At 43.9% G+C, this 23,821-nt stretch overlaps 1 protein-coding gene across 1 annotated transcript in view; it reads right to left on the reverse strand.

The window, feature by feature from the left end:
* The window catches only part of LOC112981614 (protocadherin-15), a 1,192,166-nt gene that overhangs the window by 757,115 nt on the left and 411,230 nt on the right, over positions 1-23,821 (reverse strand). Inside the window, exon 7 of the mRNA XM_064513568.1 lies at positions 9,956-10,089. The gene's annotated coding sequence lies outside the window, so the exon portion shown is untranslated. The remainder of the gene's footprint in view (positions 1-9,955; positions 10,090-23,821) is intronic.

A 23,821-nucleotide genomic window follows, 5' to 3' on the forward strand; every position in this document is an offset into this window, starting at 1 on the left:
AAAAACATATACAAAGGAATAACTCACACTATGTTAGCTAATCCTTGCTCTGTGTTTAGGACTGACAAAGCCTCAGCTAGTGTGTCTTGTTTTAGACTCTGCGTGTCCAAAAAAACGTGAACCAATTGAGCAGAGTTTCCTTTACAGAGCAGCTTTTCACAGCTCTGTCTAAAAATCAAAATGCCTTTGGTCTTGTGTACATTAGTGTCTTTTATAATGCCATCTCTGTAGTCTGGTTTCCAGAGACGTAGAAAATTTTCAGAGGAGTACTTTAGGGGAGGGGCGGGGGGAAAGCATTCACTTATATATTTTAATGGCAAAGATGCATTCTCATGTTTATACAATAAAACATGAAAAAGACAGCTACATATGGCATCCATGAGAACTGATTAGATTAAGTTTATTGTTTTGACATATCGTTGGTGTGAAAAGCAGGAACGTAGTGTCTTTACAGGAAATAATCTGAAGTCAGGAGCTACCCACCGGTAAGAACGCAGTCCTGCTGGCCTTGCAGTCCCAGCGCCTCATTTGAGGCTTCCATTCACCTTTGACACATCCATATCGAAGCAAAGTTTACATCTTAGAAGACCTTTTTCAATTAGTCTGAAACTTAGTTAATAGAATCATACCCCCCCTTACATCAACTCCTAACAGCACCGAGACTGGCAATACTGGCACAGCTTGAGTTTAAGGGCTGCTGAAACAAAATTACTATTCTAATGATGATTACTTCGCTGTTATGTCTGTTAATAAAATGAACGTTGGAGGGGCTGATGATCCTTGAAATTTGTTGTTTTACTGTTATCAGAGTTACTAGAATGATTTCCGAGTGTGGGGTCATTTTTCACTATTGCTCATATACAAAACATATGCTTGAAGTTAAATGCACAGGGGGAAAAAAAAAGCAAAGCCAGTTAGAAATTTCAACATGTTATGACATCTTGTATGGGAGAAGAGAGGAGACAGAGGCATGGATATTCAGAATTGAGAGCTTCTTGAAACTTTCGCCTTCAAAACCAAAGTAAAGTAGTGTCAGAGACACTGAAGCAAGTTAGAAGGAAAAAGTTCAATGTCCTCCCGCACAGCCTAGTGATAATACACAGCTTGTTTACTAGGAGGCCACTGCTGACCTCTGGGACAAGGCTTCAGCCTGCTCTGGCCACCCCGCACACCCCTCCCCACGGTACCCGCTTCCACTCGAGATCTCGCTCTGCTCCCCGTTTCTTTTCCACCATGGCTCAGATACTCCAGGCTACCCATCTGCATGCTCCAAGCCCTGCTCTGGCCATGCTTTGGTGATGACAGCACCTGGAGGCTTCTGCTCACAACCACCATTCAGTGCAGCCACCTCCCTGAGTTTACTGAGGTTTTTTTTTTTTTCTTTTTCCTTTTCCTTTCCCTAAGTGTTAGATCCTAGGCAATTCTCTCAAGTTGTCTCGGCTCCTGCTTTCAGATAAATCTGAGAAAGGCCACAGGACTGCACACACGTAAGGGGAAACTGAGATGGCTGCTATTCCAGAACTGGGCAGCCGTTGCTCCTGCCCTGAAGTACCCTTTCCGTTTGCCCTGATGCTCCTGAACGGTGCTTCGGGCACAGCAGGAGCGTGGCATTTACAGTTCAGCACCTCTAGCGAGCTACACACATCCCTCTCCAGGGCGGCATCCCAGATGGCAAGCAGAGTCTGGAGAAGGATGAAGGCATTGCCTTTCCATCTTGGCAGAAAGTGAACCGGGCTTCTGTCTTCAGCGTGCGCAGGTAAGGGACACTCCTCTCCACACGTGCTCTGCAACGCAACTGTTCTGCGTGCCCCTCCACGGGCCAGGCCTGGCGGCGTCTGCAGTGCTCTTAGCAGGAGGCAGCTACAGCGAGCAAGGCTGCGTGTAAGCAGGGCTGCAGGGGTATAGAGCCTCCGACAGCCACGAGCTTGCCCCAACACTTGAGCTACACCAAAATACAGAAGAGTGCAGGAAAAGGACTTGCCTGGGTTGTCTAGAGCTTTGAGTATGCTCTGGAGGAAGAGGGAGGGTGTAGGTCACAAGTAAATTGCCGATGAATTAGCCAGCCTTAGAGCCACAACAGAGACACCTTCTCACACTTTGCCGTACACCTGGTGCTTCCCATAGTACTTCGCACACTGACATCCCATGCGCTTACTACGTTTTTGCATGGAAAGCATCAAGACAGATTACCACCTACCAAGAGCTGTCACGTACCAATGCTAGATATAGCGCACATTTCTGGTGTCAGTGAGAAATAAACTCTGAAAAATTCCATCTCCTTGAATTTATAAGAACAGATTAAATTAAAGGTGTATATATACAGTTGATAGAGAAATTACAAACAAAAAAGGGAAAAAACCCTTAATGTTGACGTCAATAAAGGCACAAAATGAAGATTCTGATCATGGGAAAAAAATACATGGAGCCCACTGTATTAGAAGAGACTCTAGCCATCAGGTTCAAGTAGGAGGCAAAGGTGTAAGCGTGAATCTTGGAGTACACCTCATGGCAAGGCTATTCTAAACTTAACGCTGTAGAAATGATGGAAACAGATAAAGGAAATTGTCCAGAACACAAGGAAAGCTCTTGCCTGAGAAACAATGTGCCCACAGTGAGACGCTTTTTGGGTTTTTATTCCCTGAAACTTAGAAGACAAAAGAATTAACACACTGTTGAGAAAGATACAGGGTGCACTTTAAAAACGGTCTCTCCTCCTCAATGCCGACATCAGCTGACTTCCTGGAGTGCTCCATTCATCTAAGTGTGCTCGCAGAGATCCTGCTGAAGACTCCAGAGCCCTCAGGACCATCTCTCCATCTCCTTATCCTGCTGCCTGGTTTCACGCATCTGCAGCAGTCACATGCTCGAACTGAAAAGCCATCTTTCTACTCCTCCCGCGTTGCGGGCAATACTCTCCTCCGCCCGCAGGAGTCTACTCATTTTTCATGCGCTGCACCACCTTGGATTTTTGCGATTTAAAATCTAAGTGCTTTTCCTTTATTCTACAATTACATGATTCAACAAAGAGATAGGGATTACTAAGATGATATGTGAAGCGTGAGACATGACTTCCAGCTACCTAGTCGGAAAGGCCCGGAGCGCGACCCCAAAGCTTGCTTGGAACCTTAAACCCCCATGTCCCAGAAACAGTGGAGTGGCCCAGCACACCGATCAGCTGCAGGCTCTGTTTTACACCCCATTTACACCTCTTCCCACTGCCATGGCCTCTCTTCTGTGTCCTTTTTCCCCCTCACTCTTCCTTCTGTGCCATTCATGCTTTCTTCTCATTCCTTGCGGCCTCTCTAGAAGGTGTTTGCGTCTCCTCTCCCTTCCTCTCAATCTTCCTCACTGATACTTTGCATAAGAGCTCACAACCAAGGGGGAAGCAAAAACAGTGAGAAAGGAGGAAGAGGTGGAGACAGGTACCAAGGTGGTGAGTGATCAAAGCGCCTGGATACTTTAGCCCAGATGCACTAATGGCACCAGAAGCAAGTTAAGATCAAGGCTTCCCAGGCTCACTTCCAGCCGTGGAAGACTGACAGCCCCGCAGAAGAGACCACAGCAGAAGCTGCCGAGCTACAGAAGGCCCTATATTTTCCCTATTTAGTTATAACATTATTTATTGCTCTGGCCTAACAGGAACCATTACACTATCTAATCCCTGATTGCAGAAATATCCACAGGTGCTCAAGGCAAGGCTGGGCCATATGAAGGTCAACACAACAGAAGGACATGTAATTTTTTTCAGACTTTGACTGTTATACTTACAGTGCTGATTGGCTATTAATCTTAAAAGCAATTCATCTTTCTCATTCTTATTGATTAAAAAAATGTAGAGTACCAGAGGGTGACATTGTTATTGACCTTGGAAATTTTGTTGTGGTTGCCAGAAGTGCCACATGTGTCACAGTCACCTGTAGCTGTCTCGTCACAAGCCTAACTTGACTCTCGTTTCTTTTCAATATTTTGATTTTCCATGACAACAGGGAAGAAGAACTGGTGTGGTTGGCAGAGCACAGCCAGAATAGCAAACGCTCAGCTACGATCCCTACTTGCCCTATTTCCAGGTGAGTATTCCTATAAACTTATACTACTTTGAAATAAATGGAATTGCCTGTTGTGTCAGAGATCTTTATCTCTGAGGAATATTGCTTTTATTGGAAGAGCTGAACGAAAAGAGCTCTCTTTCATGAATCTGAAAGCAGAGATTAGACTTGTTGCCTATAGATTAAACCTTTCCTAATTAACCTTCCAATTAACCTCTCATCACTCCTTTGAAAGAGGCCATAAATACAAATGATACTACATTCCCTTTTATCAAAGAAATAGCTTTTGCAAAATAAAATTATGATATATGACCATAATCTACAGAGAATTATATTAGCAAGAGTTCTAAACTCTGCCATTAGTCACCAGGATGAACAGATAAGGCACAGCTGCTATGACAAGCACAAAAAGCCAAACCTGAAATTTTATCAACAATGAATTATTTGGCAAAGAAGTGAACTCTAAGACACAGGGTCACTTGAAAAGATCAGTTGCATTACTCGAGTGTAAAGAAATCCTGAGTTGAAAGCTATGCCACTGAGAAATTAAGGAAACAAAACAAAAAGTGACCAACCAAAAATCAGTAAGACAAGAGCAAACGGATCTGCAACAACTCGGCAGCGCTCCAAACGAAGTGCTCCTCTCACTGGTTGGAGCAGGAGTTCTGCTCCAGAGGATTTTTGCACATTTTTTATTATGCTGAAACACCATCTTCCCCTGTCTTGTTCCTCACCCACAACAGCACCCACCTTTTTGCCTTCTCAAATATTGTTCTTTTTTTTAATGTGTGAAAAGTTTTTTTGGTTACAGACTGCTCCACTGAACGCATAGGCTGTGAAAAGCGTGAAACAGTTTAAAAGCTGGAAAAAGCTCTATAGGAAATTTCTGTTTATGAACTACAACTTCATTAATACTAATTTTCATTTTCTAATTTTTTAGCTATATATCTGCCTTTTTATTTGAAGGATCTCACTGCTACAAGATCTTACTGAGCAGTTTAGAAATCTTTCTTGCATAACTGGTTTCCACTGGCAACAGGGGTTGCCAGAGAGGTAGACAAACTGGGGTAGGTTAAACAGGAGCTAATGGCACCATCCTCTGCTCAGGAGCCATAACCAAGAAGCAGGTCCGGCCCCACGCTCTCCTTGATGGGCAAGCAGGACAGGGATGAGGCAGTCCCCAAACATGCCATAAATACCTGTCATGTTTTTGCATCCTTTGAGGCTCTCTCTCTCCCCCTCTGCAAGGCTTGATGGAAGCACAGGAAGACCTTTCATGCCAGGTTCTTGTTAAGGCAACACACTCTTCTTAAGTTTAAGCCAAACCAAGAGCATCTACCCCAGTTCACCCTCGCACCTGAGACTCCTCTGTTTCTGCCGACTCTAGCTGGTCTTCAGACATGCTTCCTCCTTCCTCAGCACCTGTTTTGGAGCTATCCCTGCTCGGTTTGGTATAAACCTCTCCCAGAGGAGCTACCTTTCTCCAGCCACCACATGACCAATTTCATGGATAGCTCTCCCTTAGGTTCAAACGAGACGGGAAGTGTCCATTTCATTGAAATGGCTACTGGGGCAAACGAGGCCCACTGGGAAATGTGTCTCTCCTGTGTCAGAGCAGCTTGTTCTCAGAAGATTTATTTCAAATGTGTTTCTATATATACACGTTTCACTCCACTTCCAGAACTAGAACTAGAAATGCCGAACTGTCACCAAGGTAAGAGACATGTCTCATTAAAATCCATTCCATTGAAATGCTCAGCCTACTTTCTAAAGAAAAAAAGGGACTAGCAGTACCTATGAGTCTACAGAAAAATTCAAATATTAGTCAAGCTACAGGAAAAGGTAACAATTTTTGAAGATTATCTCACCAATTTTTGGACAGCACGCTAATAACAAATAGCTGCATCTCATTTTTCCACCCAATAACTTATTCAAAATGAAGGTAACTACTTTTTTTACCCTATCTTACAACTCAAGCCAGGAATGTTGCATTCTGAGCAAAGTACTGATGCTATCATACATTATCATGCTGCCACATTATCATACCAAAAACATATGTATATGTACATAGAAATAGCCCCCATGTGTGATGTTCAACAAGTTGAATTTCAGAGCTCTGGATATCCGGAAGGAAGGCTCGAGGGCCATGCATTCGCAGCAATGACTTAAGACGCAACAGGCAGAAGCTAATGAGCAGCAAAAGCTGGAAACCTTCAGACTAGTGAAGGGACCAGGAGAGAGCTGAACAGGAGTACACCAGTCTTCAAGTATATTTCTCTTCTGACGTGTATTAGCTCAAGGCATGAAGTGGTGCAAGTCATCAGATTTTAGGTTTGGCCTAGATTGCAGTTGCAGTCTGACCTGTTGGGTGTGAATAGCATCCTCACACAGGTGTCATGCACACTTACCGGGAATCTTTGAAAGTGGAGAGCTGGACTCAGATGACAACACATCTCACAATTTCATCTACGGAGAGATTCATCATATGTTTGGGTTTTTCTAATTTGCATTAGCAGACAGAATCCTAGAACCGTCCAGGTTGGACGGGACCTCGGGGCCAGCAGGACCAGCTTGGATCGGGTTACTCAGGGCTGTAGCATGTCAAGTTTGAGCGTCTCCAAGGATGGAGACTGCACAACCTGTCTGGGCAACCTGTCCACATGCTTGTCCAACCCTGCACAGATGCTGTGATTTTGGAATACTGGTATAAAGCTGAGAATGTCAAACAAGAAAAAGGAAGAAGAAAATCTGTCTTGCTTCATATGATCTTCCTTTTTTATTTTCTCTTCAGTAGAAGCAAAGTTTCATACTCACAGCAGGCTCAGGTTCTCTGAAAAATTTGTGTCTCAGGACTGAATTCTGAACAATAGGGCTACATTTAACAACAACACAGTACTATTAAAACTGTCGCAATAGCTTGAAATTCAGGCATTTCTAAGAACAGGCATAGTTCATCTGACAAAAAATAGCTGCCATGGGGGTGCTAAAATATTTGAGAAATGAAAGAATAATATCTGCAGTTAAACAAGCTTCCCTAGTCCTGTGCTTAGCACTAGAGCTGAATGCAAACAGCTCTGCAAAAACAATTCTCCCACAGTATGTACCGTGCCATTAGTCACTGGGGATTCTCCTCATTTCACCCTCTGTGTCCTCATCTATCAGCTACTGCTGGAAACCAAGTTCCCCCATAAAGAGACCATGAGGACAAACACAGATTCCTGTACTGCTACATTTGTCATCTTCAGGATAACATGTTTATGTAGCCTCTAACTGTCTGAAAACTTTCAGAGACTCTTCTGACAAACTCTCCATACCAAACTGTCTTTTAACATACAAAAAGCACTGCCTTGTGTCTGCACATGCCTGCAAAATGCAATCCCACTCGCAGAGCAGAGCATTTGGATAGAGCAGAGGATGCTGGCCAAATTCAGACACTCAATCTCACTTGTGCCTGTGTGGTTAGCTCACAGGCACAGCAAGGCTGCTCAGGAAGAGGGCCTGTGGATGATGCTGAGCAGGATTCAACCAACAGAAAGCTCTAGGAACAGGGATTAAGGCGGAATTCAAGGCCATACTTTCAAAGCACGTCCATAAATATGTACATATGCTCTTTTGAGTTCTAACAATTAAGTAAAATGCCCAAAAGCAGAAGAAAATTCATATTTGTGTATTTTTACAATATTTTTGTTCCCAGAATCAGACCTTTGCAAAAAGCTCCAAAAGTACCTGCTGCTGATGCAGACAAGCGTCTCAGTGTACCACTTGCAGAGTGTCAAGCAGTGGGGCCGAGTGTTCTTTGATATTAGAAGGAAATGCATCGCTTTTGGCCACGGGGGGCGGGGGGGAAAGCAACATTTTTAATAGTCTTAAATGATTGCTCAGTTTCTTAAGTATATACATCTCATTAGTTAGCAAACTTTCCAAGGAGGAAGATTTTTGTCATCCATTAGAATTCAGTTAACTTGGGGTATTTTAAAAATTCACAAAAACCCATAGAGGAAGAAGTAAGGTTTGAGTGGGGGTAGCTGTCCTTCAGGATGCCACTGTAACCGAGTCCAGGCCTCAGTGTCCCCCACAAAGACAGAGAATAAGCCCCAGCTCTTGCTTCTCAGAATCACTATGAAAAAAGGGCTCTGCTACTTGGCTATACAGTCCTGGCCCTGCGAAGCTCATGCTTCTGCACGCAGACAAAAACACATAGCAGAGCTGTGTGAGACTGTGCACAATGTCACCTCCTATCAGTATTTCACCTGAACCCAGAGCATTTCCACCTCAACCTTGGAAGTCCTCTTGGAAGGCAACTGCCTGTGTTGCATTCTCCACTCTTCCTTCTAACTCCCAGTGATTCCTGCCAACCTCTCAATTCCTCTGTGCCAGCTGATTTCTCTCACTCCTGAGTACACATCTACCTTTGATAGGCATACAAATGTTAGCTTGCCTACATTACACCGCTTCACAACTTCCACGTCCTCAGCAGAGGATCCTTTAGTTTCTAACAATCATTAGCATGTTAAATAAGGTTATTTTTGAATTTCTTGTCGGTGCTCTCTGTAAAGCTTCATTTCATTGGTACACAGATGAATGCACTATCTATGCTTAACGGATACATGATGATCATAGATAGCTACTTATCCAAACTACATGAACAAAGATCTTACTGAAAATGCAAAATGCTGTAGGCAAATTTGGGTTGGATTAAGGACATGACAATCGAAACAGTTTTCATTCACTGTACACATTACTTTTATAGCTATTCACAATCTGGAATTCATTTTGCTCAATGTTTGCATGGAATAAGATTACTAAACTAGTACTGTTATAAATAGAACTCCTGTTTTCAAGGTCAAACAAATGTAATAATTTCATTTAAAAAACGGGGGCAACTGCAATATATGTTATTGTCAATGTGATACTCAGGGGGGAAAAAAACCAAATGAATTTGCCTCAGTTTCAGACAAATAAGGAAAGCAAGAATTCTAACTTGTTCTCTACACAAACAGAAGATGAAACAAAAGGAAAAAGAGAAGGCAGGGCTTGTCTTTCACACTGCATTACTTGTTGGTCCTTAGACCTTGTAATTCTTGACACTTCCATTTAAACCTTGTAATGGCTTTAAATCAGTTGCTTCTGAAATAAGATTTTCTAAAAGATGGAATTAGAAACAAAAAACCCAAAACAAAACCACAACTCCCCTGCAAAGACTCGGCTGCCTTCCCCTCCCCAATAAGACAATCAATGCTCTAGTATCCAAAGCTAAAATATAGTAGAAATTTTAAGAGAAAAGAAAAAAGTATAAGGCAGCTTTCTGTGTTCCTATCTTCACAAGATCTACTAGCTTATTGATTAGGATACAAAGGAATACTTCTTTACTGAATGAAATTTGAGTTGATTTATATTTTATCACCTTTGGTCTCCTTTTAAGTTTTTGTCATCAATCCCCATGTTCTTCTCCCCTGAGGTTCAAATCCATACACACCTTGTAAAACAGCCCCTTGGGTGTAAGCAAGAAGTGAATCAGCAGATCACCCCTGCTCGTCCATAGCAGCGCCTGTGTCCCTGACCACGATAACATTGTTCCGGGCTGGGGTCAATTCTACTGTACCGCCCAAAGTAAAACTGAGTAAGTGACATTTAAGTGCCTTTATTTTTAACGACACTACCAGCAACCAATCGTAACATTACTGATACAGTATGGCATTTCCATGCTATGTGACAGAATTGAAACCAACATTCCTGCATCCCACCTCCATGCTTAACCCAAAGACTACCTCCGCCTTTGGGAAGCAGGAGGTATCCGATCACTGAGCACACGATAGCTCACTAAGAAACAGGGAAGGAGAAGTCCCCTGTGTCTCTAGCAGTGGTTTGGTCTGAGAGCTGCAGCAGGAATAGGACTCAAATTCTATTACCTCCTACTGCCGTTGGAGTCGAGTCGGGAATCCCAGGAGTAAGAGGCACACAGCCATCTGCAAACTTGTACAGCCGACGGCTCTGGACTGGACATTTCTCAATCCTGTTTCACATCAGTCCTTTCTTCAATGAGCTGTTTGGAGAGAAGCATAGAAGAAATTATAAAAGAAGCCAGAGGTGGCTGTGTAGAGAGCAAGGGTGGGAGGCAGAGGACATGGAGGAGGGGAACCGAGCTGTGTTAAACTGTGTGAATACTACTCTAATATACCATAAAGGAAACATGAAATATGCAGAATAGGCCAGGCTGAACCACTACAGCCATGAATGAAGCAGCCAGGGAGAGAAGGATTTAGGGAATGAATGAAGACCCACAATCCCTGCAGGCAACATGATTCTCTAATAGCAATGAACCTTCTTGGAGGAGAAAAAGGAGGAGTTACTACGAGCTATTAACACCCATCCTAGCAAATCACATCTCATCAGTTTAAAATACACTTCATTCTACATTGAGTATAGATACAAACAGGTTGAGGTTTCTGGCAAGAAATTCACATTATGTACACAGAAATATTGACAAAAACATTGGGAACTATATCTTCCTACTGTTAAATCTTTCTCCTCTCATTCTCTGCCCCCTGCCTTCATTACTATCCTACCATAATTTCAGTTGACAAAAAACAAAAACCAACCCACAACTTGAGAATGGGATTCTAAACATGAATAGACTCGGTATTAGGGACCATCTAGCTTCCACACACATTATCGCTGTAGGGCAAGCAGCATGCCCGAACTTCCCAGGGAGCTACCTAATTCATTTAAACCAGCACAGAGTTAAAGAAAGCAATGCTATATAAGAATGTCATAAAGTAGTTCAGTTTTTTGCAAGTGTTCCTTTGCCACCAAAAGGACACAGTAAAATAAACATCAAGTAATGAGAACATTTGAGGGAGAACCTGAAAATAAAGTCCAGTGAATAAGGTTAGATTACTATTTTACGTAAATACATGGCATAACATCCAACAGTCTCCCATCCTCTTGCTGTAATACCTCGCTACTACCCATTTTGTCCTTCATTTAATGTTTTGACAATACTGTATTACATGTGCAGTATGTATTGCTCTACTAGAGCTTGACAGCATCTGCTCGAGAAGAACTAACTCTCCTCGCATAAGAAACACCATGCCAGGTCACACCAAAAAAGCCCCCCCCCCAGTCTTAGCACCTTATTTCTAACAGCAACCAACAGCAGACACTCAGGAAAATGATATAGGAAACAGGACAAGATGAAAGCAATTTTTCCCAGCATATACTGTTCCCAGCTTCTGGTGAAAAGGATTTAGAGACTGACCTAGAGGTGCCATCTGAACCATTCTGTTTCCTGGTCCTTGATGGACCTATTCTCAATGAATTATCCTTAAACCTTTTTTTGTTTTTACTCCATTTAGACTTTCGGCATCCACAACGCTCTCTGGCAATGAAGTTTCTTAATGATAAGTTGAAGGAAGAACATTTCCTTCGTGCGTTTTAAATGTGCTGTTTCATCCGGTGCTCCTTCCTTCTCGTTCCACATTCACCACCAGCAGACAAGTCTCTTCCCCCTCACCGCAGTTGTCCCTTTTTCTGAGCGAGGAGGCCAGCTTTATTTAGCTGCTCCTCATACAGAATACAGCCAGTATCTCGATACCTCCCTTCTGTTGCTATTAGTTTTCAGATGAAGGGGGCAAGGGAAAGAAATGTGTGCAACATTCAACATGTTGCCCTCTCAGTTAAATACGATCACTTCTGTTTGGCCCTCTCAACCACTCTTTCAAAGGAAACGGTTTAGCGGGGTCTGTGGACTCCAGAACCCTTGGTTTATAACACCACAAGTCTGAATACCAGGGAATTGGTCCAGCCTGTACTCTTGCCCTGTTAGGGCTGAGTATAGTACTCAAAGGACTATCTAACTTTTGCATCTAGCTCTGGACCATTGCTGTGGGGGAGCTATTCAGAAGAGTCTCGCCACAGCCAGACGCAGGGGACGGGACGTGCCAGGCCCACGTGCAGCCGGAGGCACCACCCCGGTGTCCCCACCACGAGCGGAGAGGGCAAGCGGCACCCGCCGCCCCAGCTGAACCCACGAGGCTCTCTGCACACTCAGCCCATCTCAGCCCCAGGTCTTGGGCAGCGTACTCTGGTGTGCTCTACCCATTTATTAATATTTCATCCTAATATGTATTTTTAATCAAAAGATCTTAAAGGCCAGTAGAACTTCCAGATTATATATGCTAGTCCTGAGATACGCTTTCATCACTAAATAGTTTATGGGAGGATACAGACCTTACACACAGAAGTCAAGATTTTAATGTTTTACGTGGACTCCTAGAATGACGAAGACTCACAAAGATAAGCTTTGTATCCTGTAACTCAGGACCCATATACAGTTCACCATTTTAGAGTCAATTAGAGGTGACAGTCTCCACGAAGGGGAAGCAAAAATCTCGTTTTAGTAACTGTTACACTGACTGGACAATTCCAGAATTCCCCTTCTATTCACATCCAGACTGAAACAGCAAAGAGACATGGAAAAAAGCAAGCAAAGCACTTAGGGTCCCTGTGATACGCAGCTACTTTCAGAGGGCTATTTCCCAGGTTGTCACCAGACAGGAGCTTTGATTTTCAGATCGCCAAGCTGTCTAAGGGAATCCGTGCAGCTGATCACCTTGGGGACAGAAGTCACAGTATCAGCTTGACACACTGATAATGAGAAGAAGCTTCGCTCTGATATGTTTTATGACTATTTACCTGTTGATGCAGTCCGAGCACTTGACAAGTCCTAACTCCAGCCTACAGGATAATCACAAGTACCGAGTATGTTAAAAGAGAATGCCACATGATACAATGCTGTACTAAACCCTCAAATAAAAGGTTTTTTTTTTTTTTTTTTTTTTTTTTAAAAAGGACAGTCTATGTAGAGACAAATCAATCTAAATTCTAGTATGGAAGGAGGAATGGATTCCAAAATGAAAAATGAAAATGCTGAAGCCAATATCATCAATAAAGGTTAAGAATGGCTCTTTGTTTGGGTTCTGTTCAGTGTTTATTTTATTTTATTTTTTTTACCATTTGTATCCAGTATAGGCTCAGGAGATCAATTCTTAAAATAATGTCTATTGCCATATCGGGAATCAAATGGCAAATCCCCTGACTTGGCCATTTTCTGTATGTAATTACAAGACATTTAATAACAAACATTTATCTACAGCAACTTAAGCTGGCTGGAAAGTTACTTTGGGAGAAAACATATTTTAAATTTCCTAAAGGTCCCTTGGTGTTGTCAAATCTTTCCTCTTTGCCTACCGAATAAATAATTTTGGTGAAGTGGAAACACAGAGACAGTTTTGGAAACTTGTGGTTAGGGGCGTGGGAAAAGTTAAAAGAAAAAAATATATGCTCTGACTTTAAGACCTTGCCTTGTTCAGGAGGTGAGGGATTCTGAGCACAGCTTACCAAAGCTCTGCTACCAGTCTCCCTGTGAACACTCAGTATTTTTCATTGAAGGCAAAGGCAGGATCTTATCCATGACACCATACTTGAAAGTATGTATATTTTGAAATTCCCAAAGTTAGGTATTTAATACTATGTGCATTATCATATTCAACCTATCTGGATTAAATATTTCACTGAAGATGAGATTGCCCCATAACAGTCTATGTATGCATGACCAGCCACCACACTGGCTGTTAATTTTTGTCCTAGACTGAATGACAGCTGTTTCCATTCTGCATATCAGCTTCTACTACATTTGTGGAAGGTAATAATGAATTCAATTCAATTAAAAAAGTTCATAGAACCATGTGAACTCTGATTCTGAAGTATTCTTTTACTTCATATATTGGGTTGCTTTGCAATTTTTGTAATCCCTTGAAAATATTGGGCATTGTAAAATATAATTCTTACTTAATAGCCCTGTATTACATGCTGTAATGAAAGGAGTAGGACAATTTCAGTAGAAAAGCTACAGCCTCTAGCAAGTTGCATTAAGGTGCTTAGAGACTGATAGATGCAGTGGCATAGCAGCTCTATCGTTAGTGGTTTGCAAAATACACCCCAAAATGAGCCCAGAGCCATCAATTCCACATGCAATTGATATGTCAAAGTTGACAGCAAAGTAAAAACAGATACTTGTGGAGCTGGACACTAGACCAGGACCATGACAAAAGTTCCAAATTTGGGCTTTTGCAAATACACATATATAATCAATATAATAAAAACAAAGACATATAAACAACTCAAAAGCATCTCTGAAGCACACTATTAAATAATAAACAAGTGTCTTCTAAGAGCATCTTTGACGCCTATCTGGACTTTGGGAGAATCCAAGCCACACTATTGTGGAGGTACACCACTAACACGTTGCTGCAGTGCTGCCAAGCTGCTTTCTGGGAGCGCTGTGGCTGGGATAGTCGGATTTACCCTCCAGGCACCTACCACGCCAGTATTGAACATAAAAGCAAATTCATCCCTTTTATTACCTAAACAGAAAATATTTTCTTAGTTAAACTTCTGAGATTCTTTTCCAGGTAGCTGGAGCCTTTTCTTCCTTTAGTAGTTTTTTCTTGTGGGATAAAAGCCACCTGCAATCCTGAGCCTCCACAGCATGTTCTCCCTCAAAGAATAGATTAAGCAGCTAACTATTGTTACCTGTGCGTTTCTGAGAAAATGAGAACACACATCTTAGGCATCTCTGTATCCCTCTGCAAGAAAAACTGAGGCCCAGAATATTCATTTCCAGTGATGATGAATTGCTCTTTCAGATTTCACTTATTGAAACCTATCTCCAATTCACTCCAGTGGAGCCTGGAGAGGACTTTTGTCACACCTAGAGCAGCTGCCACATAACAACCAAAGGAGACCTTACTGGTTTTAAGAAGAATGTAAAAAAATAAACATCAGAATCTGCAAGCTCCCTCCTAGGTGAGGTCTTTTCCTCCAGCAAAGGGGGGAGATTTGCCTAAGGGCCACTTCCACTCAGCAGAGGATGGATGATTGATGATGAACAACTACTTCCCATGGTTTTCCCATAAAAAGAAAAAAACGAAGAAGAGAAGAGAGACTTGTCAGATTTGTTTATTCAATCCCAGACACCCCAACCTATTCCACTAGGACCTAGGTTTTAAGCCGCAGATCTGACTGCCAGTATCAATTTTCACAGTGATTTGCATGGCAGGCACTGCTGTTCTTGCTCTCTGCAAGTGTTTATTGCCTCATCTCAGGAGCAGACAGGCCCTGTTTTGCTAGCTGCAGGTTTCCAAAGTCTTAATCTCAGCACATTTCCTTGTCTAATTTTTCGTACATCCCCTCCATAGAAAGCATGTATGTGAAAATAAACGACGAGGCTGAACCGGAGCGTTGTCTGCAGACAGAAATGCCCATGTGCGAGCTGGAGAACACGTTCACAAAGTCACAAACCCTGTCTGCCCGCTCAGGTCTCATCTTTAAAGGCAATCAATGAAACAGAAGCCTAGGAACTACAACCAGATCAAAAAACGAATGAATAAATAATTCACAGAATCAACAGTATTATCAGTTTTACAGTACTACAAACTTCATCCTTTCTATTCCACAGATACTAACTAGAGGGACAGCCTGTCACCTCTTCCACTGTTCAGTTTCTTTTGCAGGAACTAGCTATCTTTTTCTTCTCAAGTCTGTCTCTATCAGCATTTGGCTTGAAGTTTGCCGGTGCTTTTTCTGATGAGAAGGCGGTGTGACCCAGAGTTCGGCCACTTCTTCCAGATATAATCAGCTGGCCTAGTAAAGACAGTACTGCTTCCTATAAATCCTGAGCCTTTCAGACCTCTGGACAAACACAATTACAAGCTCACTTTCAATAGTTTGTTACTGTGGCATACCCATTTTCCAGTATTAAACGCAACTACTTTATTCAGTCTCTTTTGAGGTTTGCTGCAATCATCTGGATGAAAACTTCACAGAGCAACCTAGCAAGTGGTCAGGACTTAGTACCCAAGTTGTATTTGCTAGTTTTTCCTCACTTGTTGAGCGCTGCCTCAATGTTTAGACTGCTCTGATCTGGGGTGGCTTACAATGACCTGATATGACACACACTTTGTGTGTCTCTACTGAACACAGAATTTCCCTAAGGCTCCTTGAAAAACCCAGAAAGAATGAAAATAAGGTTTGCTCCATGCATGAGCCTTATAGCCTGGGAGGAGATTTCTGTCTCTCAGCTTGGCACCCTATTTGCACACGCAGTTTCTCTTTGCTCTAAATGTAAAGTAATGACTGCTTTTTATGCAGTCATGATTTGTGATAAAAAAATCTAAATGCAGTTATGCCAGGAATGAACAACTGGCAAATACAGCAAACAACTGTGTTGCTTTAAAGATAGCAGTAGTCTTTTTGAAGCCATTTGACTGAAATACCTGCCTTCTTGTTTGGAGGCAAATGCTACACAGGCGAGTTGCTCTTCTGCAGCTCCATTCATCTTGCATGCAGGCTCTCCAGATCTTTTCTGGACGTTTTTCCTGATGCATCTCAGTGTGTGTGGGACTGATCAGCTTGAATACAGCACAGTACTGCCATGGCTGTATTGCTGCTGAACAGAGAAAACACTTACCTGTCTGCACTCGTCGCACAGATGAACTCCATCACGCTCACCTCAGGAATTCAGAGCCACCTTTTTCTCTGTCCTTCCCCTCATGAGCATTTCAGCATCTTCTGAAATTTATCCATCTACTGATACATCCTTTTATCTTTAAATACTGTGCTGAACCCAGGCACAGAAGGCTACGCAGGGTATCTGACCCACCAGTGGCTGTCACAGAAATGCTTACTGTAACTGCCCTGAAAGAACTGATTTCTGAAAAGAGCAGTTTCCCTCTAACCCCTGCAGTGCTGGGTGCCCATACATACCTCTCAAAGAAGCAGCCGACCATTAATGAGAAAAATCATACACCCGGCACAAGTTGTTTCTTACAGAGAGGATTTAATCTCGCCAACCTTTTTCTTCTGCTGCTTTGGGAGTCCCTTCTTGTTCACTACATCTTTATTCTGCAACTTTCAGCATCGCCTTAGACAATACCAAGTATCTAAGAACACCAAGAATCACAACCACCACAAGGCTGTAGTACCCATCTTTCTCCAAGTAGCTTGGAGAATTTTCTTCTTGGATAACTAAGAGCAGGAAGTCCAAAACCCAAGCGGATTTTCCCAAAGGCCCAGTTCCAACCACTCAATGAAGAAGAGCTGTTGGGAGGAGTGTGGCAGTGAGAGCAGGCAACTCCCCCTTCCACTGCCCCCGGTAAACTGGGCAAATGTTACGCTAGGAACGATGAAATTTTCAGCTCCTCTTTCGTGGAGCAGCAGGGTAGGGCATACTTGAGGAAATCCCCTGAGCCAAAAGTACTTGAAGATTAGGAAGGCACTCAAGGTATCCTGGGCCTGTTTAATCTTGGCCACTGTGGGAGGCAGGGCTAGATAGCTTGTTGGTCTGAACTGTATGGTGGTCCATACGTTTCTGGGAGTTTTTTAACGTGACAGCTGTAAGTATCGTATACGCAGCGTCACATCACTGAAGTCTGCAAGCCTGGCAGCTGAGAAGGCTTTTTGTCAGTGTAGTGGCACTCTTGCAGCATAAAAGGAGCCAAGAGTGGATGGAGAGCTCTTGCGAAGATCCTAACGCAGTACGATGCGGGGAACAGAATGAGCTTGCTAGAGAAGAGCCACTTGAGCAAAATGTCTGCATGCTCCTCGAGAAAGGCTTAGATCTAGGCCTGGAAAAGCTATTTATCCACCAGGGTGGGGTGCGGTAGTTCTGCCATGTGACCATGAGGATCACGTCCTCCCTTTGCATCTGTTGGGCAATTTGACTCTACATCTCTCTCTGAAGGAACTGCTCTATCATAAGCCAAACTAAAATCCCCCAAATGGTAAACAAGCGGTTATCAGTACCACTAGGTAAAACAGCATGCCATCAACTTAGTGTGTCATGCACAGGGTTTGCTACTTACCAATAATCAGTAAAACAAGGCGTATCAACACTGGGACATGTAACGGATCAGCTATATCCAGTCTTTTCTTTCTGTCTCTTGCCTTTATCTTAAAAGAAGAGAGTGTGCCCTCTCCTCTCTGCCATGTTTTTTACCTGCCCATCAGTATCAATCTTGTTTTTATATTACATCTGTGCTTAAATTGGTATTAGCACATAAGAGAAAAAGCAGCCAAAAAATGAGTCTCAGCATTATGTACTTTCAAGAAATTCTGTAGATCAGAAAATGCCAAAACTCAGTTTCCTCTAGAAGCAAAAGAGAAACCAAAGCCATCAGAGAGTTTGAAAAGCAAGCCAAGACACCTCAGTCAGCAATAAATAAAAAATAATTAAAAAAAAGCCATACACAAAATGAAGTACTTAGTACAACAAATCTGGATTAGCAGGATCTTCAAAACATATGAATGAGGGCAGGAAAGAGACCAGATGTTTTCAGCATCATAACATCCTTTTTATGTGCTAGAACATCATCCACAGAATTCTCCAAAGAATACCTGTAATCTACACACATTTTCCTCAAATAAATCCCATTATTTGGGATTCTCTCTTTTTTTCTTTCTTTTTTTTTCTTTTTTAATATGTGGCATGGATGTAAGCCATCTAAATATGAATGCATTCAAAGATCCTTTCAGCATACTTTAGAGCAGTTCAGACTGTAATGGTAAACCTGGGTTATATATCTAATTTTTAGCTGTACTGGAACATGATTACCTTCTTGAGTGGCAATCACAAATTATTATCAAAGGGCAACATAAATGGCATTCAGATTTCAATGACTGAGCTCATTATGACACTTAGAGCACTTACAGCTTATTGTGAGTTCTGCTGATTGCTGCTTATCCACAGATTACAAATATTGCAGAATATCTTAGACAACTAGGGCCATTTTCTTCCACCTCTACTTATCTCAGCTGACACCTCGCTTTGTAGGTAATTCTGTGGTAGTCGGCAGACTACAGGGAAGAGCCTGGAGAGAAGTGGAAGCTAGTACGAACCAGCTTTGGTTTGTTAAAACTAGGTGTGACACTAACTGGCCCACCAGGTGTAAAAGTTGAGATTAATTTGTATGGAAGGAGATGCTGAAATGCTAACAAATTATTGAAGGACTGAAAGTCCAAAATATCCCATATTGTCACAGCTGAAATCCAGCAAGTCGTTTCAAACTCGTTCACCACAGAAGAAGTGCCAAGGACAACTCAGCTGAACTACAGCTCCTCACAATAACAACTTCGGAAGTGGGGAGGGCTGAACCTAGGGCTGGCTTCAGGGCTGCCATCCTATTGCAGGGCAATTTTGAAAATATTTATCTTTTCCATTTCAAAATGACAATTAAATCTTCTAAATGTCATCTCAAAGACATAGAGTTATCAAGAAATTATTCTTTCTAGACCTAACAGAAACCTAACTGTTAATGTCTGTTAACTCCTGGGGATTAAGAAAGTGACTGCACAGGCTAGCTAGTTGGATATGGGTTGGCATTGTGGAAAGCCATAATCAAATCCCTCCTTGGTGATTCAGCACCACTCTGGATTAGGGCAAATGCTGGTATGAGTATTCATCAACTACAGAATTGGCCAGCTGTGGTCCCAGGAATGGCTTTGTTCCACGGGTCTGGTTTTGTTTAAGTTCCTGGCAACGCTGGTTTGTAAACAGTGTGTGAGAGGGATGAACATCGTAGCCGAGGAGAGCGGATCTGTTAAATCAGCAACAGGTCTGGTTAGGCCTTGGAGCTGCTGGGAGTAGCAGGAGTTCCCAGATGTGCAGAAGTGGGCTACCACCTGCATGTGACTTGCACGGGACTTCTCATGACAGTGTCATAAGCAAGTTGGCTTCATCTGCTAAAAAATTTTCCATAACAGGTTTGGGTAAAGTAAGCCATTTCATTTCCCTAGCCCATTAGGGCTTTTTCCTACCAGCCTAACCAACAGTAGGAGTGCTCTGGATTGATACATGTCGTTTGCATGTGTCCTGCTCACTCCGGTTTTAGTCCGATTTCCCAGTACTAGCAGGCAGAAAACCCTTCTTAGCATTAGCTAACACTTCTCAGTGCCAGCACTTAGACAGTGAAACTGTGTTTAATGTTTCAATGCAAACGATGAGTAGTTTCCCAAAGCAGAAAGGCACTTGAAATCACATTTACACCCCACGGACTACGGTATTTTTAAAACACGCTAGCATGCTAATAAGTGAATCAAACATTTGATAGGATAACTTTGCTTTTAATCTTAGTATTTCTTCTTTCTTCCATTACCTTACTTCATCTGTATTTCCCATAATGACCTGACTAAAACCAACCTCAAAACTTCATTTAATCCATCCCTTGCTCTAAAACAGGATTGGCTATACTTATATCTCAAGTTGCCATAGTTTTAAAGAGCTCCAGAGATGAAGACTTCAAGCTGTCTCCAGGAAAGCTATTACAATACTTCTCTCTCCTTCCCTACCTACCCCAAGTCTTCCCTCCTTAAAATTCACAACTGCAGAAACAGAAAAAAAAAGAATTGTTCACGTCCTTCTTCAGTCTTTTATATAACTTCATTAAATGCACATTAACACTAAAATAATGTCCTGTTCTTCAGTGACACTTTTAATCTACTAGTATCAGAGTGGTTCGCAAAGCAGATGACAGCCTTTATCCACTTCTAACAGACATGTAAAGTGAAATAAGGAGAAGCAAAATGCTCTTCCATGGTCATCCTTCAGGCCACACACTCAGCTGAGGCCAAGACCAGGCTCCCAGCCCAGGACCTTCTCTCAAAATCACATCTGAGTCTTCATCACGCCAGGAGTAATCAAGAGCTACCAGCGTTCAAATTTAACTCACACACTAAAATGATTTAACTTAACCTTCTTCTTAGTAACTGCAGAGACAGTATCAGTGTCATCAAGGAAAAACAAAAGAACAAGCTTTGCCTCAAGCATTAAAATGCACCTTAGTGTGAAGATAAAGCCGATTATGTACTGGAAAAGTGTTGAAGCTGGCTGTTGAATTTCCTTACAGCTGACATGGTGTTCCTCTGCTAAGCCGTGACCCAGTGTTCAAGGGGTAAGAAGGGGAGGGAAGAAGGTTACGGCTTCTCCTTTAGTCCCGCTTGGTGCGGGATGCGTCCTTCAGATCATAGACTTGGGTAACATAAATATCTCCACAGAAACATCTCTGTATTGTAGGCATGGTTGTGAACGCTCAGACTTTAGATTGCCAGTGAGAAGAGAGAAATCTCACCAAGAAATTCCTACTTCAAACCATTAAAAACAAAAAACAACAAAAAAAAAAACCAAACACCCTTCCTTTTCCCCTGGTTTCCTTAACAGTTTCTAACACAAAGGAGCATTCGCGTCTCATACAAAGACCGTACAGGCAGCAACTTACCTGTTCCTCCCAGACCCCTGCTCCCAGTCACACGTTGTATTTTGAGACACAAATCTTCCACTTTGCTTTTTTGGTCAGTGTTTGTGGGTTGTGTGGTACATGTATTTAACGAAGCAGCCGGCTGGAACGCAGTCTAGCAGATCCTTCACAGTGAAAGCAAACAACGACGACACGGGATTTGTTGCTGGCGCTCCTCAGGGCTTTTTCTCCTGTTGGCTCTCATGGATTCTTAGCCAAATAACATCGCTTCAGTCTGTTCGCTCTACTGGCCCGAGCTTGGTACCTAAACATCTTTCTTACATCCCTATACTGCAAAAGGAAGGGACGGATGCCCCCAATGGCAATGCCAAGATGACACAGAGCAGAAAATCTCGTGTATGCCCCCTTCTCTCGGTCTCCTTGTGCTCTGGCAGGCAGGCAGGCAGGCGGGACAAGCGGGCGACGCTGAACTCCAGTCAGCCACGCCAGGGCGCCGTGAGGGCCGGCCACCCCCTCAGGGCCGGGCAACCAGGAGCCGAGGGCGGGAACACGGCCATGGGGCAGGATCTAGCAGCCAGGGCCCATCCCACCGCCCTCTGAGGGAGCAGGGCAGGCTGGTGGGAGCCAGGGGCAGCCCCAGGCACCTCCATGGCGCTGGGATGGGGTCCAGACCAGCAGGGCCCCAACCAGTGAAGGGGGGAGCCAGAAAGCAGCACTGCTACAGCATCACTAGACAAGAAGCAACAGCCTCGGTCTCTGCTTAAATGGGTTGTTGGCCTTGGGTGGGGGTGGGGGAGGCCTCAGGTGAGGCCAGTCAGGGCCATTAGTGCCCATCAGTGCCCTGGGGGCCCTGCCAGCTGCCTCCCCTCCCAGCCAGGGGTGTCCTCACACCCACAGACCTGGGCCCAGCGGGGACTTGCTGGGGGGGGGGGGGCAGCTCAGGGGACACAGAGCCATGGCAGTGACGGGGAGCTGGGAGAGGGACCCAGATGAGAGCCTGGGGGCTCAGTGGGGGTTCAGGCTGCCTTTGAGGGGCCCTGGAGACTGGGTAGGCTGGAGGGGAAGGGTCCCAGCCACCCCTGGGGAGCCCCAGAGGTGGTTGGGCTGGAGGGAGGAAGGGGCCCGGCTGCCCCGGAGGGGCCCTGGAGCCGGCAGCTCTGGGGTGGGGGAGTCCTCCCCTCGGGAGCCCGGGCTGGGCAGGGGGTCGGTGCTGTGGGGAGAGCAGAGGCCAGGGCCAGGCCGGTTCCTCAGCAGGGTTTGTGAGGACGAGGCCCTGCTTGGCCGTGGGCCAGGCGCCGTTGCGCTTGGCTCGGGGCTTGAGATGGCCCAAGCCAACCATCAGGGCGCCGGGCGGGCTGGCAGCTCCCTGGGGGCCGCGGGGGCTCCCCATACCGGCAGGGCAGGGCCTGGCCCGTCCCATCACCCCGTGAGGGAGCGGAGGAGCCGGAGGCAGCCCCAGGTATCTCATTTACTGCTTTGAATTTCTCTAGCTCCACCTTCTAAGCATTGCCCTCTTCCACTGCAAAGATATTTTATACACAGTCTCTATTTTCCGTGTGTTGTCAAGAATTATTACCAAGTTATCCCAAAAACTGCTTCCTGATAGACAGTCACTGCTCCTTCCCTCACTCCAAGACATCTTCTCCAGCTCCTTGTCCTTCTAGGCCAACTCTGATTTTTTTTACTTCCTTTTAAGAGTCTGGGCACAAACCCTTTACACAGTACTGTGGTCTCATCATTGCTGTATGCAGAGATCAGCATCACCTCCCTGCTCCCTACCACCTCTTTATATCTGGGAATCACTTTTTTGCCAAAGGCTCAACCTATGAGCTCATGTCGGACTGCTCACTCACTACGACCCTTAGATCTTACGGAGAGCTGCTCTCCAGTTCACTATCCCCTATTCTTTCTCACGGTCTGGGTAGTTTACTCCCAGATGTACTGTATTGCATCAAACTGCATTAAATTGCAGTCCTTACGGTGTGAGCATGAGGTGGAGGGTGCAGGGAAATACAGCTCTTCGTCCAGGTGCACACGCATCACACATTTTCTGCACGTGAAGCTTTTGCCTTTCCATGGGTGGCCTCTGAGGAGCCCTGAAGCAGAAGTCCTCAGTGTGGGCCACGGTGGTTTCCCCACAGACAGAGCAAAACTCTACTCCAAAAAGAATGAAGCAAAAATCTCTGATTTCCCAAAGATCTTCCCATCCCAAGACAAGGAAGAAATACTGAATTTTGCCTGTGAGTCGGAAACCCTTCTGTATATTTTAACTGCCCAGCTGCTAGTTAAAGATATATTCCAAGACAAGGGAAGCAGTTCGCTGCCCGGGATCCTTTCTGTCTTCAGAAATCTCACTGCATTTGTTTGTCAGAGGATATGGTGGTTTGTGTTTCAGGTTATTCCTGAAGGTATTGGCAGTCACAGTGAAAACCTTATTACAAACTGCTGCTACCCTGTTGCCTGCTC

This window comes from Dromaius novaehollandiae, chromosome 6 (genome assembly GCF_036370855.1).
Source record: "Dromaius novaehollandiae isolate bDroNov1 chromosome 6, bDroNov1.hap1, whole genome shotgun sequence".
Classification (NCBI taxonomy): Eukaryota; Metazoa; Chordata; class Aves; order Casuariiformes; family Dromaiidae; genus Dromaius; species Dromaius novaehollandiae.